General features: G+C 46.4%; 1 protein-coding gene across 1 annotated transcript in view; it reads left to right on the forward strand.

Moving 5' to 3' along the window:
• The window catches only part of LOC139289722 (teashirt homolog 1-like), a 33,374-nt gene that overhangs the window by 6,805 nt on the left and 5,774 nt on the right, over nucleotides 1–20,795 (forward strand). The window lies entirely within an intron of this gene.

The raw sequence follows: 20,795 nt of genomic DNA on the forward strand, positions 1-20,795 counted from the left end.
TTGGAGCTGCTTTTTGCCAAATATCTTATCATCTCAACATGGTTTGAATGCATGGAGCAATGCAACGAAATAGGTCTGTTTTGCCATCTTTTGTGCTGTCAATCCAATAACTGAATGGAATCGAGAGGTATGGGAGGACTGGCTGTTTGATGATGGCAGTGGGCACCAATGTTTAGTCCAACAGCAGCATCAAAGAAGGTGGTGTTAGTGGGTGGGGGTTTATGTGGGTGGATGGGTGGCAAGGTGTGGGGTAGGGTGGGGGGCAGCTTTTAGGACGGGTATTAGAGCTGACAGATGAACGGGACGATGGACAAATTCTCCCGCAACAGCTGTGACTGCCGCTATTATCCTGACAGGTGTCAATTAAGAATTACTGCCCGGCCGGCCGAATGCCTCCTCCCCGACTCACACACACGTCCCTCCATCCCTACAACCCCCACCCTTACCCTCGTTCAACCCTCCCGCCCCCTTGTCCAGCTGTCGGCGTACGAACGAAATAACACTTTACCCTTGTCAGTGTTGTCACAGGCCCTGCAGCCCCGGTTCTCTTCCCTTTGAAACGGCAGCCAGCGGCAGATGCTCGCTGATCAATAGCCCGGCGTATTAGCGATCATGGTGATGTGTCTGTAGATGGACGCGTGTGTCCAGTATTGTCCATTTGTAGCTGTAGAAATTGTGATCTACCGTTTGAATCTCGCTTTGCTCTCAGAAAGATGCAACGGCGTACGCAGCGAAGAATGGTGATTTCACTCCCTGCTTCTGCCTTTTAAATACCCCTCAGTTATAAAGATTTAGACCAGGCTGCAATGTGGTGCTTAACTCCATTCTACAGGTTAAAAAGCCCCTTCATTACATCCCTGGCCTGTGTTTTTGTGTCTGGGTGCATTTGTACACAGTGTGCGGTGTGTTCACCTTTTTGCAAAGCAGCGGCTGCAGACTAACCCAGATTCTGGTTCCCTTGATCCTCTGGTACTCACCCCGTTGGCTAATACAGGGGCCGCTTTTATTCCACATTGTAAAGTGGGGAGTTGAGGTCAATGAGTGAGAAAATGAACAGTTGCCATTGCCCATCTAGAGGGCTCCCTTCCAGTAAAACCCACTGGCTGACAAATACATTTTGGGGTCGGCAGGCTTCTGGCTTCACAGTGAAAAAAGGACATTTAAGCGCGTGTGTTCTCCATTTGCCATATTTTCTCAATTTTTAGGAGTTTAAATCATGCGGTGGCATGCGGCTTAATTTCACTTTAATTGTCAAAGTGTAATAGATGTGTATGAGGCTAGGATTCAGTTGGCCAAGGTGGTGACAGTGTGTGTGAGTAATAAAGAGGGAGACATAAAGTTTAGTGTTACATACCTTTATTTCTATATATACACCATACAATTTACCCATACACGCACACGTTCTATGAATTTTGGGAGTTATTATATGCTCGTGTGCCACACTGTTGACACTGTGTAGTTTATTACTTGGCTTCTGTAAAAAATGCAGTTTTCAGTGCCGGCGCAGAATAAACATGAGACGCTTCAATCGGTGGAAGGAGGAAGCAAAAACAGCAACGTGAAAAAAGCAACATGAGAGTGAGCGCAGAAGGCTCCCCAGGAATACGCAGATGGATTTGCATGTTCACTTGGGAGTTACAGTTTTGGATTTCCTCCCTAGAAATCATTTGCCACGGAAAATAACCGAGAAAGATAATATCAGTGTTATTTCTCTACTCCTGCTTTATTTGCATATCTCTTGTTTTAAATAAGGCAACCCCTCAGAGAGAAATTCGGTTTGCTTTTTCTGAGCTTCATTCTACATCACCTTTTTTTTTTTTTAACGCCTCAACCTCTCTCTTCCTCTCTCTTTTTCTCTTTTTATTTAATTCTTTCTTCAGGCCTACCTCCTCTCTTCTGTCTCACACTGGCACTAGACTGCTCCGAGCGATTATCAAACCTGAGAATATTTTCCATCCCCATGCAAATCACCCACCATGCTCTCTCTTATCATTCCTGCTTTGCCCCCCCCCCCTTATCCACCCCACCCCAGCCACCCCAAACGGTTGTGTGTAATCAAAGTAAACGGCAGCTAAAGCTAAAAGGGAAATGCTCTTTGTGGAGATGGATGGAGGGATTAAATATTAACCGGATGCGGCTGACTTAAGGCAAGTGTTTTACATAGCTGCTCCCACCGCGGATGCCGTGCATTGATCCCCTCGCCCTGGCGCCTTTTCTTGTTTGGCTGCCTGCCGTTAATTTTTCACCATCATATCATTGGCCGGGCCTTTAGAACAGAGAGGGAGAGGCCAATGAATGGTTCACCCCCCCCCCCCCCCCCTGCTTTTAACAAGGGCAGGTGAGATGGATGATAGCAATTTGAAATTTTGTTTGTGCGTGTGATCATGGAGATTGTTTTTGGTATTACCATGGTGTAACAATTCCAGTGATTAATTGAGGCGAATGTTGGGCTAGGATTGGAGGAATTACGGGAAACGGACGGTTGCAGGTTCCCCACCTTCCTCCGCTCTCAAGTGAATGTGGTGTTTATCGGCTGACCTTGGAGCAGTCCAACACTGCTCGCCTTCTTGCACACGCGCACAGTGCAACAACACACACCCTGGATCCTGCCCTCCGCACACTGCCCCGCTTGTCATATCACTTCCTTCATTTCCGCATGCCTCCCTCTTCCTCTCCTCCAGCTGTGATTAAAAGAAAAAATCCAACCGCTCAAACCAAACTTTGGGCAGAAAGGAGACTAAACAAAAACAAAATGGCTACAGTGGCCACACTCTTCATGTAGATGGACATGAGCGGCAGGAATGCTCTTCCAGTGGCAGTGGCGCTGCTGTGTGTTTTCAATGTGTTTGTTGTCTACATGTGTATAGCAATATCCTGTGGGCCACAGAGGCAGCTTGTTAACAGGGGGGCTCATACCAGTGGTGGTTCAACCCCCCTCCTCTAACCACACACACACACACACACACACACACATATACAGTTGTTGCACTGGTGCTGTTGAAGGCATTGTGAAGGCCTTCTGGCATTTATAAATGCAGTGTCGGTTCTGCGGCGGAGCTCTACCCTGCAGTCGTCAGACATGGCCACCGCTCATCACTCAGCCCTAATGATGCCTTGTTTTCCCGCCCCCCCCCCTCCTTCCTTTCATGCGCGCACACACAGACACACACACACATACCCCCCACCCTGGCCGGAGTGCACATCTGAAGGGGTCGTAGGCAGGTCGTGACCCCCATGTGGCCGCAGTCCGGGCGATCGCTACACTTCTTTGCTGTGTTTTTGTTTGATCTCTTTCTCTCTCTGACTCGGTCTTCTCAGCTGACTGTAGGTTCAAACAGATACAAGCCTTTTTTACAGCAGATATCAATGTCTCAGCGCTGGAAGGTGCAGATAGCTGATATTTATAATTCTGCAGGGTATTAATTTGAATAATTTTCATGCCCCCAAAAATTCCAAATGTTTTCTGTATCAAACAGAATTACATGATACTAAAATGTTCTAAGCCAATAAGCCAACAATAATAGCAATGATAATAATAATAACACTAAAAATATTGTTACCTTGTTGTTTAATCCAATCAAAACACTGCATTACTATTAAATGCAGTTAAAAGAGAGCTTACCTTAGACAGTGCAGCGTTACATTTCACTAAGAACACGTGATGAAATATATCCATCATATTAGACCTGTGGGTCATCTTTTTGTAAAGGATGAATAGAATAAATGTATTGATATGTCTGACCCTCCGTTTTATTTTCCTCCTTTGTCTCTTGGATCCTCACCAACTTCTCCTTCCTTTTCAAGCTGTTTCTTTTTTTTCCTCTTCTCCCTGTGTCTTTCTGTGTCTCTCGCTCTTTTGCTCTCCTTTAGTCAAAGTAGCCCTGGTCCCCATAGCAACACATAGTGAACTCTTACTCATTAGTGTGTATGCAGCCTCTCTGAATGGCCTGAATCCTGTTCCTCATTCCTGTGATTTCATACCAACACATCCGTCACCTCATCGTGATTTTACCGGAGCAGAACTGAGTAATCACCAGTGATCATATTTGGACATTTGCGTGATTCCAAATCAATGTGTTTATATCTTGTAGTGGTGGGTGAAATGTGTGTGTGTATGTGTGTGTGTGTGAGATCACATGAAGATTGAGAGGCGACACTGGGAAACGTCTCTTGGTCACGCCTGACTCACGCTCGGCTGTTTTTTTTTTTTTTTTTGGCCGTTAAATCTCCAGAGCGCTGATAACAGGTCAGCCGTTGAGAGAGAAACGAGGAGGGAGGAGGGGTGTAAAGAGAGGGAGAGAGAGAGAGAGGGAGAGAGAGAGGGAGAGAGAGAGGGAGGGGGTAGAGTGAGGAAGTGAAAGAACCAGGATATGATTAGAGAGGGGGAGAGAGAGAGAGTAAGAAAGTGTGTATGCATAGGGAAAAAAAAGGGAAAGAGAGATTGGTCTTCTTTATGCTGGCTCACCCATTGCGTGGGCGGTGCATGGAGTGGAGAGGTCAATGGGATGCCGTGATAGGCTAATCTGCCAGGAAGGGAGGGTTAGGGCAGGCCTTACGGGAGCAGCTCATTGGCTAGACTCATTTGCCCTGTGAAATAAAATCTCATCGCGTCTTTGTTTTCATTTTTTTTTCTCACTGTTTGAAGATTGATAGTGCTGGTATTTGCTCTGAAATCTCTGTTCGAGTGTGAATATTTATCTGCCTGCATCTATACTGTATGTGCCCCGCGCAAGTGTGTGTGTGTGTGTGTGTGTGTGTGTGTGTGTGTGTGGCATACTTTTCTTAGTTCATCCCAGTTCCTGTGGGAGTGTGTGTGCATGCGCAATGTTTCCAGAGCTGTGTGTGCTCGTCCTCCAGTCAGACACATGGATGACAGATGACCCAGTGGGAGACACCAGCCATCCTGCCCAACCGGAATCTTGCCCTCCCCCCGCCCTCTCCACCTGCCCCCCTCTCTCCCCTTTGCCTACTAAAAAGTGCGTACTTTGTTTACTTCCTCGGCTTTTCGCCATAAATCCTGGATCCACCTCCGATGTGGCGTTGCCCCCTTTTCCTCGGGTTACGGCTTTGTACACGATCATAATAGCTGCGTCACTGCGATTGTGTGTGTGTGCGGGAGAACAAACCAGCTGCAACCTGGCTGCATGCATGCCTGTCTATCGCTGTACAAGGGGTGGGGGGGTGGGGGCTTACTGGACCAGAGGAAACCTAAATCCTCATATAAAAAGGCCATGCACTCAGCCTGGGCTGAGGGAAGGAGGGAGGGGAGAAAGAAGGGAAGAGAGAGGGAGACAGAAACGGGGAGAGAGAGAGAGAGAGAGAAGGGAAAAAAGTTGATTTCCTTTTTCAGCAGGGCCATACATCACAGGGCCTCCCAGCTGCAGTGTCACAAGCTGACAGAATGACATGTGTCATTTATCAAAGGGGCCAGGCGGGGGCCTTGGGAAACGTGCACCACAAAGCCTGAGAGAGTTCATTCCAACGCTCAACCCTCCCTCCTTCCCTTCCCTTCCTCCCTCCCTCCCTCATCTATGCTCCCTCAGCCCGCCCCCGCCGTTCACTCTCCTCCTCCTCCTCCACCACCACCACCTCCACCCTCCCTACTCACTTTGCCTGGTGCCAAAAAAAGGGCCCTGTAATGTTTTCTGTCTTCCCTGTACGCACACACAGCCACTGTGTGTGTGTTTGTGTGCGTGTACATGTGTGTGTGTGTATGTTTGTGTATGCATGGTTGCCCCACTGAGTGCAGGCGCTAGCTATACCTTAAAGCCAAAGTCAGGCCAACTTTGAAGAAAATCTGAAAGAATAAATCACATTAAGAGAGCATTCAAAGCCCTTCAAGCCAACGGTTCAACAACCTACACAGAATCTCTTTACACTGTCATTCGTAAAATGATCACCCAATGATGATATTAATAATACTTCAGATATTTAATGTGGCAACTTTACCTTGCCACGTGGATTAGTGAGTTGCCATTATTGTGTGTGTGTGTTTGTGTTGCTGATCTGATTAAGACGGCCTTATTAGAGCATAGCTGTTAGCTCTCTCCACACATCATTCTGTACATACTTTACTGTCATTTTTATTCATTTTATCTCCTAGTGGCCTGGAAACATTTCTATGCACACACACACACGCACGCACGCACGCACGCACGCATACACACACAGTCCATACCTGCTACTGAAGAGTTGTTTGACAGAGAGATTACAGCTTTCCCGGCTGGTCGGGCCCCAGTCGGAGGTCTGCGGGGTCATGGCACCGAACGCTCTGGGCCCGTTTAAGAACGCATTACGTTGCAGAACAGCTTGTACATAGGAACGTGTGTTGTAACCGACGTGTCAGTTACAATAGCAAGCTGTGTCAGTCCAGTCGTGGCATGCCTATCTACGTCTTTTTTGTGTCAATGTCTTACCTCACCGCATGCACTCCATTTCCAGCTTCCTCTCATCCATCACCAGCTCACCTTTCATCCCAAACCTCCCTATCGTCAGCCCCTGCTAGGGTTAACTCCATCCCAGCCACTTCCAGAATCACAAAACTATCTGACCTGGGTGCCCGTCCCTTCTTCCACCATGGTCAGATTAGACTTTAAGAGAGGCATCTGGCTCCTTACCTGTATTTAGATGCAGTAAAGAAGTGTTTGTCCACCAATGAGCGAAGTCTTATTTTGTCGAACTTTTCTTTCGAGCAAGTGCGACCAAATTAGTTTTTGTCAAAACATTAATGAGAAGAGATCAGCATGAATTTATTTGGAAACTATATCTAAAGAAATCATATAATTCCAGACCAACGTTACTATTTAGTAGCTGCATATTTTGAACAGTGAATAAACGAAAGTCTTTTAAATTGAACACAACCATGTTTTGGTGGCGACCAATATTAGATGCAAGGACATTTCCATAGGTCAGGACTAATAGAAACATATGTAGGACATTTTTCTGAAGGCATGCTAGGGATTGCAAATACACACAATTTTGATACATCTTGCAAGCAATGTGTTGCCTTTGAAAACTGCGCCCGCTCGCTTACTTTTGCTTTCTAATACCAGACTAAACAGAGTACATTTCTACTTCTAGTGGTAGGTGCAGGATCCAGCCAGGTCCTGGCAGATCAGACAGCCCGAAGAGCAGCTGAAAAACTGGGTGAAATTCTCTGTTTAATAATTAAAAATCCGACTCAGGGGCAGCACGAGGTGGCGAGCAGACGGAGAGAGAGAGTGAGTTAGTGAGTGAGGGGAAAAAGAGAAAAGAAGAAGTTGTGGGGGAGCCCTCCTGACAGTATTATGTTTCCTTGCTTTGTCTGCGGGGGTTAAAAGACGTGGGACATCATTAAGAAGAATATTCAGTGGCGGTGTCACTGAGGGGTGACCCTTCTAACAGGTCATGGATAGTTCACTCTTTAAACCCCACCCAGCCCACTAAATACTTCGTCCCCCTCCTCCTCTGTACACACAGCCATAGGTATGAGCTCAGGGCTGAGCGTTTCAGTCACACAGTGGCCATTTTGACGTATTTGTTTTCAAACAAAGAATGGTCTTCAGCAGTAAAAGCTTTTCATTGATTGTAGCGTGCAGCCAAGTTTAGCAAAAGCACCAATAAAACAATCATATTTACACAGTTCTGCAGCATATTTGGGCAGCTACGACTACTCGGCTCCTGTTGATGCTAAATTTACATGTGTGTTCAATGACTTCAGTGTTTAGAAGGAGATCAAGAATGAGCTTTGACATCCAGAAAACCTGGGCAGCGTCCTTGTAACATGATTGTATAGTGAATGCCCTCTATCTCATCTCACGTCTCCTATTCAGCCTCTCTCCTCTTTCTGTCTTTTCGCCTCCTTCCACTATCGTCTCATTTTGTCTGTCGGTGTGTGAGTGTGTGTCAGGGAGGTGGGCGACCGGGAAGACGGCCCCCTTTTCATTTGTCTTTATAAGCCTCATTTCTTTTTCCAGCCAGATGTGAGCTGACAGACATCACTCAGTGCCCCCCTTACTCCCCTTCTTCCTTCCATCAGCACCCTTGAGCCCCTGCATACCCCACCCTCCCACTAGGAGGCCAGGCGAGCACCCCCCCCCCTTCAGCATTACAGAAGATGGATGTGTCTTTAAAGCAGAGATTGATTGTGGATATCAGAGTTATGGCGCCATTCATCACGGTTGATATTATTCAGACGAGCGGGATTGAACAAGGAGGTGGGACTCCTGAGCCCATGGATGGGTTCTGAGTCGGGGGGGGGGGGGGGGGGAAGCTTAATAGATTGGAGATGAGAGTGTGTGTCACTTTGTGTGTGTGTGTGTGTGTGTGTGTGTGAATGAATGTGTGTGCATTTGCTCATGTACTTGCTTGTACCTTCATAAGTCGGCCTCACTTGGGAATTCTGGCATGCGTTTGCGACTGTTTCTCGTCTTTATTTGTCAGTGTGTGTGTGTGTGTGTGTGTGTGTGTGTGTGTGGCTGTCTGCATTGATCTCCAGTGATGTGATCCTCCTTCAGAGTCTGTTCTCATCGGACTCTGATTTACGGCTTCATTAGGATCCTTGCGCTACCTCCCCTTTTTTTTTTTCTCCCTCCTTTCGCCAGGTCACTCTTGGAGACACACACTCACTAACACACGCACACAGACAACACACACTCTGTAGAGGCAAAGCTGCAACTGAAGGACTTTTCATTCCAACACTTTGTATAGTTTGTTTCTGTTCTGTTTATCATCTTTATGAATAATCTCTTATTATTCATCAAGGCTCAGCACCTCATTGTGCCCTGAGAGCTGAAGTGCTGTGGCGGTTTTTGGAGGTGCTTCCCTACCCCCAGGCAGCCCCACTCGGCTGAAAAGAGCCCTCATTGTGTGTGTCGTCTTTTATGGCGCTGTCTGAAAGAGAGGGATGCACTCCAGTCGGCATTCAAATGCACGTGGTAAAGCAGCCAGCGGAGCAGGACAAACACCACAGGTTGTAAACGCTTTGAAAAGGAGAGTGTGTATGAGTGTGTGTAAGGGTGTGTGTGTGTGTGTGCATGAGGATGTGTGAATGTGAGTGTGTGCAGGCTCTTGACTGAAAGGTTTTCACTCTCTTTACCTCCACTTTTTCTCTCCTGATACAGTTCGCCACTTACTTCCCTCCCTTTTGCCTTCTGTCTACCTGTCTTCTGTAGTTGCCTGAAATGACTTTCTTCTCCCTCCACTAAGAAAGAACCTCAAAGTTTTTGCTTCTCATGTTTTTAAACCGCCCCCCCCCACCACCACCATTATCAGGAGTCAAGTCATGCAGAAATGTAAAAAAATAAGAAGGTAATCACACTTTGTGCTGGTGCTTTTGTCGTCAGTCCGTGATGGAAATGGGTCTAAATATGAGATTAGAACCTGCCGGTGACTGATGCTATTAGGCAGATATGCCATAGACTTTACTATCTCCCATGAAGGATTAGCGCAAATTATACTGGGAGACAGGCTTGATTTCTCCTCTGCCTGGCTGGATGTGGGCATTTGAGGCACTCTAAGTTGACAGCGTCTGTCTCTGCTTAGTTCTCCGAGACAGGTTGTGTGACAGCTGATGCCAGGCGAGGGCTTAAAAAGTGTGTATGTGTGGGTGTCTATTTGTGTGTTGGACGGCGTTTGGTCTGTGTGTGTGTGTGTGTGTGTGTGTGTGAGAGAGAGTAGGAGAGTTATAAACTGACAGGCGAGTGTGTTTGAATGTGATTGCGCGTCAATGACGTTTTTTTTTTTTTCGAAAACAGGTTCTCTTTGAGTAGGGTGACAATTGGGAAAGGCTAATTTTAAGCTTGGTGGCTTCCTCTTTAATTCTACACACTCTTATCTGGCGTTATTTTAAATAATTAAACTGTCTGTACGACTGTCCAGGTGAAGCTGTTTTTGTAGCTATAAATAAGTAAGGAAGCTGACCAGGTGCTGGATTTCAATGTTTAAATCCATTTGTAGGAAATTGCTGATAAAAAAAAAAAACCCATAACCTAGATAACAGAACACGTGAATTTCTCTCCTCTCTTTGCTTCAGAGAGGTCCATCGTGACAGCAGGCCGGTGGCATCCATCATGTAGTGAGTAATTTCAAGTCGCTTGAGCTATGATGTGGATATAACAGGAGGAAGGTGGTCGAGTGGTTTCTTCACCTCTCAGGAATGTTGGGAACATGCAAATGCTCCCTGTTTTAGCCCTGCTGTCTCCTCTCGGCCTGCTGATTTAGGAGGGTGACATGTCCTTTAATGTTGGGTAATAAACTGGAGGGGTGGATTTATAGGCTCAAGCCTTGTTTTCCCCCCGCTGTCCTATGACGACAATACAAGCTCCACCCTCACTGCATTTGAGGTGGTTTCAAAGCTACAGTCGCAGCTTTAGCAGAGCCTTTGGTTTCCACCTTAGACCGTGGCCATGTGTCCCACAGAGAAAGTTTCCCAGTACAGTGGAAATGAGTTTAGATCAAAAACCACGCGGTCCAGTCATTTTGGGTGAAACCTGCCATGAATTACAGGTTAAAGACAAGTTCAACCTCCGAACAAAGATATTTCACATTTTTTCTGTTGTTTCATTGTGATTTTTGTTTACATATTTCGCTCGACATTTTTCACTTGCAGCAAAGCAACAACTCACCCTCACTCAGGACCAAAGCGAATTATCTTTTCTGCACATTTAAAAACACTCATATCCACTGGCAGCCCGTCATTTGATTCAGCTCGTCCGTCCTTTTCCCCGTCCTCAGATTTCTGCTATGTCTTCCCACTCGTCGTCCTCCTCCTCTCTGCTCCTTCCTCCCCCTTCTTCGTTTATGTGAGGTATGATGCACAGCGGTGCTTCGCTATGTCAGCGGGATTGAAACAGGTCAAAGTGTAGAGTGACTCAGATAGGTGTAGCGTCAGACTGATACATGCTGCATGTTTCCTAATATTGGCTTCTTGTTGGATTTTGGCCAGACGAGGCTGTCCACCTCTGATGTACAGCAGGTGAATACGACTGTTAGTAATGTTTTTATTTCAGGTGGCTGACCAGAAAATGCACCTCAGTGTGAGTGGGAGGATTTACTCACCAACTTAAGTGTGTAAATCCTGCAATGAAACCTGCATTCACTGCCTTATAGAGCTGCTAAATCTAAAAGAGTGTCATGAGTTTGGCTTTCAAGAGACTTTTGGAGTTGTATGATGGTTAAAATGTTGTTTCAGAGGCTTTTCTAACCTGGCATGAGTACAATTTGAGGGGAAACACATAATGAAATCTTTATAGAGTCATATCGGTACCAGTATCGGCATGTTAAAAACCCATATCGGTTTCCTCTACACAGGATGCTCCAAATCAGTCTCATCCTCTCCTCGACACAGTTTGACTGATCAGTCCGGGGCCTAGTTTGCTGCTGCCAGCATGGGACTCGATGTTCGCTTCTCTATTTATTTCCACAGCCCATGCGTTTTTCCCCATATAAAGACAGTCTATGTCCGACCGTGTCACCGCGTGATGGATTGCATAGTCCTCTTCTCTCAGGAAGAGAAAGGGGGGGATGGTGGAAAGAAGGAAGGGAAGAAGGAGTGAAAGAATGAGTGAGAGAGGGAGGAACTGGAGTGGTGCGGTGCAGCAGTGAAGGACATGGCAGCTTAGCGCTGGCCAAAAAGACTGTGCTGAACACCTGCTCCTGTCTCCAACGCCCCTTCAACCTCCTCATTACCTGTCAATCTATCACAAGGCAGCCAGATCAAATGTCTGCAGCAGCCAGGACTCGCACAGGGAGGGAGGGAGGGAGGGAGGAGGGGGAGCGAGGAAAGAAAGGTGGGAAAGAGAGGGACAGATTGCACGTCTGAGAGAGCAGAAAATGAAGGGGAAGTAAGTGGAGCAGCTGCGTGTGCATATCGAAGATTTGTTGATAATGTGGAGTAAACTTTCAGTGCAATTATTATTTAAAATTTCTGTGTCTGTGCTGTAGTTTGTCATGTTGCTAAATACAGAATGCATGGCTACACACAGCATGCCAGTCGGGTATGACTTTATGCACATGCGTTTCATCATCGTCAGCAGAGAGTTAAAAGATTATGGACTAGTTATTAAAAATTACTTTTGAAGTTAAAAAAAGAAAAAAAAGAAAGTCATATTCAGGGGAACTTTCAGGTGCAGCTTGTTGTCGTAACGTCTAAAATTAAAGATTTATTACACTGACCAAAAATCAATAGTATTTTGTCAGGCATCAGTTTCGTGTTCACTTTTCCAGTGTCGCACTCCCCCTGCTCTACACAGTACTGTTTATACCCTCCCTACAGCACAGTTTGGCCTTTTGATTGGCGCCGCTGTGTAAAAGAGGTGAATCTGTGACAGACAAGTGCCTCTGTAGGGAGGCGGGGCCTGCAGTTTCAGATTACAGCGACAATGCTGCCATTGTGTATGTGTGTGTGTGTTGTGTATTGTATACATGACAAACTGTACACACATTCGTATATATGCAGATGTGTAGTGTTCACGCATATATACAGACTTATTTTGTGTGCAGGAGTGTATGAATTGTGCGTATACAAGTGTGTGTGTGTTGATACATGAGAGTCTGCGTTTGTACATTGTATGTGTGTGCGCGTGCTTCAAAAGGCAGATGAATTTGAGCTCATCAAGGTGCATTAGTGCACACATGACCAGTCCCAGCCCTCTATTTCTGATCCCTTTCAGTCCCTACTCTCTCTCACTCTCTCGCCTTCTTTCTCAGTCTTTCTCGAGCTCTCTCGCCCCTCTCTCTCCTTTAGTGTGTGAGCTGTGGTGATTTACGGTAATTATCCATCGTTGGGTCATCTATCAGGCTGGCCGTTGCTAGGAGATGGAAGCAGCTGCTGCTGGCTGTTGTCTTGTCAGGGACAGCGCATGTGTGTGTTTGTACATACTTGTGTATGTTTGTGTGTGTTTCCTGGGATTTGGGTGAGGGTGCTTGCATGTGTTTATGTGTGTATTTATGGCAATGTGTGTGTGTGTGTGTGTGTGTGTGTGTGTGTGTGTGTGTGTGTGTGTTCAGGTGAAGTGGTCCATCCTGATGTGGGGATTTAAAAGCGCAGGTGGTGTAGAAGACAGAAGGAAGTCGATGGATAGAGAGGAGGATTATAGGAGGGAGGGAGAGTTGGGTGAGGGTGGGGTCAGAGGTTGAAGGAGGCCAGGTGGAATTTTAGTGTGTGTGTGTGTGTGTGTTTGGGGGGGGGTGGGCAGCTTAAAAGGCACAGGTGTGTGTGATAGACAGAGGGGCTGTATGATGAATTTATCCAGGCAGATGGAAGTTGGAAGAAGTCGGGCCTTGGGGACCACTTTTAGTGGCTGTGAAAATTGCAAGAATGAGTGTGTGTGTATGTGAGGAGGAATATTTTCTATTGGCAGGTGATCGTCCCACAGATGGGTGCTGGTTCAGATCCCCGCTGAGGGGCCTATTTCTCTTCATTTTGCCGTTGTAATCCACCGTTACCCATTGTGTCGCAGCCGGTTCAGGTTTCATGATCTATGCATGGCGTTCATGTTGGAGCAGAATGCACCCTCACACACACACACACACACACACACTGAAAGGTCAACTGCAAACATTATAGTCTTAACACTGCATTCAGTGAACATATGAGAGGGTGTTTTCAAAGAAAGTGCACGGCATTATCATCACAGGTAGCTTGGTACTTGGCACCCATGTGATCTAATGCTCAGAGCCAAAACTGACGATAATAGTAATTACAGTATACAAGCAATCATGATTTATTTTATATATGAATTATTATGTTAACATAAGAAGTAGTGTAAAACTAAGGTAAAATAAGGAATTATGATTTCTAAATAGCTAAAATTGTAAGCAATAAATAGAAGAATTCCCTACTGTTTACCACCAGAATTGATAATAATAATACAAATTATAATGATACCAAAGAGCTAATTCACAAACTAATTAAAAATACAATTATGAAATACACACTTAGACTGTTTAGATTGTGAACAGCCTGAAAAGGCTGCTGATGGAGCTGTCCGAGTAGACAGACTCGTAAAAGACTGCTGGATATAAGCCACACGTCCATATGAGCCGTGGTAACTGTAAATACAACCTCCACTCTCGACTCTCCATACCGGCCCAATTAGCGCCAGTTAGCATTTGTCATTGCGTTTAGGGGTGAAGATTAGGAGCACCTCTCAATTAATCTGCAATCAGCCTGTTTGTTAATTAGCTAACCTGTTCTAAGTGGCCTTCGGGGCTCTTGTGTAATTAGCTAAGCTGCTGGGAAGCAGGTCTGTGTGTTGACATTGACCTAAACACACACGCATACACACACATACACAAGCACATATATACTGTATAAGACACATAGTTCTGCAGATGTCTCCAGTCATGGTCAAGAGGGACAACAACCCCTGGCCAATAAATAACAAATAATAAATAATGCACCTCTTGTGCCTTCTGTTTGTTTAGGAAAAACAAAGGCTTAAACACACGTGCGAGCACACACACCCACACTTCCTGGCATACTTTATTAGTCGTCGCAAGCGTGCCGTGCTCATCCAAATATACATATTTGCACATCGTCATGCTCACAGTGATACACTAACACTGATTATTCCTCCCTTCACAGCAAACCTGCATCCCTCAAAAGCATTCTTAGAAAAGGCAGGAGGGGGAGAAAAAAAAATACACACTGTACTCCCCATGCACGTACACTCTTTTGAACATTTCATCCTTTTCAAGTGCAACAACATCCCCACCAAAATGAACAGCTTCTCCATTGCTGTGTCGGAGCATTTTTTTTCTTCTTCTTGCTCACTTCAAAGCCATTTGTTTACTCTGCTGCCTCCTGACATTGTCTGTGGTAATTAAAGGAGCGCACTGAAATTTATGGTTTAATTATACAGGCCTTGTTATGCAGAGAAGACCAGGACGGGCTGATATGCTCAATAAAAATAAATAAATTCCATACGGGTTTATTGAACCCACGTTTTGCATGGAGGGTGCAATCGTTCCAGCCACTCAGGTGTGTGTGTGTTATTGTGTGTATGTGTATGCATATGTGTGCATGCTTATTTATGTATTGCCTCGCAGGACAACAGCAGCAGCAGCTCAATGTGGAGTGTGAGTGGGTGAGAATGAATTAAAAAAAAAAAAAGAAAAAAAAAGCCAGATGAATTGCAATCGATTGCCGCTGGTTCGCTGTATTGATCCGCCAGCATGTTAAAGCCTGCTGTACTCCATGAAGAACACTCAGTCAGTCCCCCCCCCCACCAACTAACACACGGCTGGATATACTGTAAATGTCTCCCTGTGTTGTTACTGCATGCATGTGTAAAAAGCGGTGACGATAGTGCTTGCAGCCCCAGCTTCAATATAAGCATGACTGTGTGTGTGTGTGTGTGTGTGTGTGTGTGTGTGTGTGTGTGTGAGTGTGTGTGACTTGGTTTTGTGCATACACAGTAATGGAGAGTGATCTTGGCTGTGGCCCACAAGCTGCTTCTCTGAACTGATCTTTGAGTTGGGTATAAATAGCGCTTGCTCTATAAATAAAACAGCAGCACCTTTCACACTTGCTCTCTCTCACTTACCCCCTCCCAACACACACACACACACACACACACACACACACACACACACACATTCAAACCTGCCCACATGCCTCTTGGATCTTACACCTGCCCGTATGCAATCATATGCTGAACACCCCCCCCCCACACACACACACACAGGCCTCCCATCAATCCATATATATCATTCTCTGGAGGTCAGACAGAAGGATGTCTGTGGGACATATTGGCATATTTACATGAGAGCATGACCTGTAGCAGCTATGCACTGGCTACCTGTCTGACCTCTAACCCCACCTTACTTTACACAACAATAATCTAGTCAGCTGAATGCCCCACATCAATCTATAGTGCGCACATTTAGGTAATTAGCTGATGCTTTTATTCAAAGCCCCCATCCCTGTCTATCCAGTGTGGACCAGATATGGATCAAGGTTTTGGAGGGAAAGACTTGCAGCTCAATCCGACATTGCCATCCCGCTTGCAGGGCAGAACACGCTAACAAACCGCTCTCTAAAAGGCCAGCGCTGTGACTTTACTTAATGCTACTGACCGACTGCGTGGAGCCACCGGCGCAAGCGATCACCGGAAAGGGTGGTGGTTGGCTCACTGAATATCTGCCAATAATACAGAATTTCACCACTAATCCTGTTTGCACAGCACTTATTCACATTCACACCACTTTCTACGTCAGTCCATTATGTAGCTATGTGTCTGAAGAACAACACGTCCCATCCGCCCGCTGTCTGCTGAGCTCAACTCAGGCTAGAAGTGTTTTGAAATGGGGTGGGGGGGTAGGGTGAGAGATAAATTGGTACAGCGAGCTGGAATGCTGCAGCAGTTATTTAAGGCCCTGTAGGTGCTGCCTAAGCCATATGCTCCCATTATTCCGCTTGGGAGGGGCCCATGTGGGCATGTGAGCAAGGCTGGAGAGAGGAGGAGGAGGAGGGGGGTGGTGGGGGGAAAAGAGAAAGAGGAGGTGATGGAGGGGAGTGAAAGGAGAAAGGTAGCTGAGGAATCATTTTAAGGAGAGCCCCCCTATCAAGCGTAGGAGGAATTTTAAGAACGGGATACCGGGAGAAGCCTGAGATGAGATGAGAACGAATTAGCTTCTAAAGTAAATGATCGCCTTCACCCTCAATATCCGGCTCTTTCACCGTCATCTTTGCATAATTCATCTCGTCAAATTTTGAGGTGTGACAGGGTATAATTCATGAACTCCTGAACTTTTCAGGTTGATAGCTCCTCTTAGTTTGAGGCTTCTCAGTCATTTTCATATCATGGAGCTGCACTCAATGAGATTCTGCAGCCTACAACGCACCTCCTCACTGGGGTTTGTTTTGTTGCCTGTTGATTTTTCACAAAATAAAAAGGGCTTTCCACAACTCAGTGTATCTGACTGTTTTAAATATATGACTGGAGCAGTGCGAATGATATGTGATCAGGGTAATATTAAGTACATGGTGAGAATAAACTTTGACCCCTTCAGACCCTGGATCCCCAAACTTCCTTTTTTCAGCTGTAATGGGTCGATTTCTCCTGAAATCTTTTCTCCTGAAGATAGCTCAATATCTATCTGTTAAGAAAACAAGGCCCAGATGCAGCTTTGTTGTTAGCTTCATATCTCTTTCTCCCCCCCCCCCCCCCCCCCCCCCCTCCCTTCTTCTCCCGATCTGTACAGTCTCTTGTCAAACTGAGGCCTGTGTTCCTGATCAGGGCATTGCTCTCATGTTAGCCGCTTCACGGGAAGCACATCCCAGCATTCCCTCTGACACGCCGGCAGCAGCATTACCATAATTGGCTTTTCTACATGACGGGACAGAGGAAATAATAATGTCATTTTATTTACAGCCCTCTTGTCCCGGTCCGAGAGCTATCACCCCCCCCCCCTCCTCCCTCCTCATCCCTCCTCCATCCTCCCTCCTCACCACTGCACTCTTTCTCCTCTCTGCACATACACTGACATACACCCCTCCTCCTTCCCCTTCTCTTCTATCTCATCTCCCTCTCTCCCCCTTTCCCTGTGCAGGGCGCGAGTCTCGTTCTGCCACGGCGTGTAGGTCAAGCGATGGCTTTTTGATCAGCTCCTGTCCAAAGCCATCAGGGTTGAGAGGCACGTAATGGAGAGCGGGGTGACAAACAGAATCTGGGGAAGGAATAAGACTGCCAGTTTCCTATTAGGGGCCGGCCTAAACGGCCTCTGCCCCCCTCCACCCACCCACCACCTACCCCCCCACCATTCTCTGCCACGAACACACTCCTGCACTGCCTAAATCACATGAGTGAAGGGGCCTGTGATTGGACATTAGTGCCGCAAATGACTGCCGTGATTGCCCCCTCTTCCCAAACTCACATCAAATAAATAAAGAAATGTGTGTAAATAAATAGAAAGAGGGGTGTTGGAGAAATGGGGCTGGTGGTGGAGGTGGTGGTGAGGGGAGGCTGACTGGTTTCATCCCCTTCTTTTTCCTCTCTCTCTCGTTTCATCGCCATTCTGCCTTTCTTATCAGGTTTGTTTGGCTTTGACAGCGGCCAAATGGTGAAGCTCCGCGAGCCTGACAGAGAGTTTTATTGATTTAACAACCTGCAGACTCTCAGCAAAGAAAAGGGAGTGGAGAAAGATAGCAAAGTTTTGAAAAGGAGTGATATGTTTCTGCTTCACTCCCTGCCAAAATGCTGACGTGTCCGCTGGTTGTATTTAATTTGGTATCGTTTACAAAAATCGAGTCATACGCAGAGTCAAGCCGCGTGTGAGGGAGAATGTTTTAGAGATGATCCGTACTTAGGTCAATCATGTTGTCCCATTGTGAGGCCCAGTGTTGTGTTGAGGCAGGATACAGGGCGTTGACCACAGTCTTTTCATCAGAAAAACATCATATCAAATTGTCTGTGTTCTGCACAATAGGACTCAGCACTCACTCAGCTCTGGCCTGAGCTCTGAGAACTAGTGTTAAAATGCACAAACCTGATCACAGATTGCAAATGCAAAATCTGTAATGATGCATAGCAGGTTTTGATCTTTATATATTAGTCACCCATCAGAATCGAGAGTGCTGCTTAGTTCGTGGCTACTTAAGTTTGCATAGTCCTTCAGGAAGCCTCTAATTTAAATAGGAATAGTAATGAATCAGGCAGATGAGAGGAAAACACACACTTGAGCTCTTATCAAATAAGGGTTTGTCGCCCAAAGTATATTTGGTAACCTGAGACATGAAAACATTTGATAACACCTGCTTTACAGCACCATAAAGTGTCTATGTCAATCCATTTGTGCATTATGCATTTTTAAAACATCCAAAGGGGGTACTACAGACCCTTTCTGGTACTTAACATATCTTAGATCCCTTTATATTACCAGTGTATTAACCATATGTGTAGGTACACAGTGATACACTGGCATGCTAATTCTCGCTTCCTTGGTGTGTGTTGTCGGTGATCTGGCGTGGCTGGTGGTGGGCTTGATCACTGCTGCTTCTGACAGTGAGTCTGCAGTGCTATCCTGGCCACGCTGCCGCCTGTCTCCTTGATGGCGGCACGTCCCCGAGCAAAAGTGACAGGCGCTTTGGCGCCCGTACAGATGGCCCTGCTCACAGCCATCACCCACTCTGCAAACCAAACCGCCAGGGACGGCACGCCAGCCCTGCCCCTTCCCAAGCCCGCCCCTTGATGCTGGTGTTGCTCTGCATATGTGTGTCCAAGAGAAGGAGCTTAATCTGGTCACCAGTCAGAATCACACATCTTCAAGTTGCAGTGATGAAACAGATCAATCTTGATATGTAGCTCTTAATATTTCTCCTTCCTCATGTTTCATATTTTAGCATCCTGTCAGAATAGATGCGGCATCTCAAAACAGATGGCGATCATTTATTTCAGACTAACGTTTCATCACTAATATTGTACATTTATGGTTTGCGAAGCCGTCCACTTGCTGCCTGTGATTGTTACAGATGTCTGTCTCTGCCAGTCTTTTGTCTGTGTGCTTTTGATATCTCCCTCTTTGTTGTTTCCATGACAACATGGCAGGACAGGCATTGATTGACAGGGATCGTCAAAGGGTTCCCTGGTGACCTGCTCGTTGTTCGAAGCCCCTCCCTGCTGCAGTCTGTGTTTTGTCACTCACCCAGGGATATTTCTGATCTGCTGCTTCTCATTCCTGCTGTCTGTGTGTGTGACTGTGTGTGTATTAAACACTGCCAATTATTGGGGTTTAGCTATTTTTTTTGGCTGCAGCCGATGAGAGTGACTCACATAGGTAATTCCTACTGTATGTTTGCACTGTTTGTGTGGGCTTGGATAGCCGTTCTGCAGGATGCTTTGTATATTAAATGGCTGATATGTATTGATAGCCTCCTGTTCTCGAAGCGGGTTAGCGAGGGGGAAGGCACTGTAACAGAAGACACTCTGCAGATGTGTTGTAGAGAGTACAGCACATAATGCTAATCTGCTGTGTTAGGGATTTTCAGGAGTTTTAGAAACTGTCTCGGTCTCAGTCTGTCAGTGGGATTGAAGCGCAGCCAGGTTCTCCTGTAGTGCTCTCATTTCACTGAAATCCTGTCAAGCGTTAGGGGAGTATGTTGCTCATTTGGAGAAGGGTGTATCAGTAGCACACAGCGAACTCAGACTTATAGGCAATATTATGGTCGGTGGGTTCAGGTTTGCACTGTAAGAGCAAACATGTATGAGCTGCAGAGTGCGTAAAGTACACACATAGGCATGGGAAGGTGAGCATGCGGACAAACACGCATTCGCAAACAGGCACTTACCGAGGCACACACACGCACGCACATGCACATCATCACACAGTCACAGTTGATGGTGCAGCTGCTCACCTCCCCCACCTCCTCCACCCATCTCCTCTCAGGCAGCAGTAAATGGTGCCAGTGTATATATATCAGGTATTATGTCCACTTAGATTATGATATGACAGGTTAGCGTGCCGTTTGAAGCTGACAGCACATCTGTTTCATCAGGAGAGACTGATACTGGCATCTAGGACACACATCTCACCATGCAGGAAGGAGATAAAGGAAGAAGCTAGGGGGCCGTCTTTCCTGTCTCCCTGCCTCCCTCACCCTTTCTCTCTCCTCTCTTCTCTCTCCCTTTTCTCTTACACCCCCCGCCCACCAAACCCACCACCTCCTGCTCACTTTTTCTTTCTCCCCCACATCTTCTTTTCATTCACATGTTCTCCCCCTAACCACCTCCTGTCTCTCCTACTTACTGATGCTTGTTCTTCCCTATCATGCACACCCAAACACACACACACACACACACACACACACACGGTCT

Source organism: Enoplosus armatus, chromosome 9, assembly GCF_043641665.1.
Source record: "Enoplosus armatus isolate fEnoArm2 chromosome 9, fEnoArm2.hap1, whole genome shotgun sequence".
In the NCBI taxonomy this organism is placed as follows: Eukaryota; Metazoa; Chordata; class Actinopteri; order Centrarchiformes; family Enoplosidae; genus Enoplosus; species Enoplosus armatus.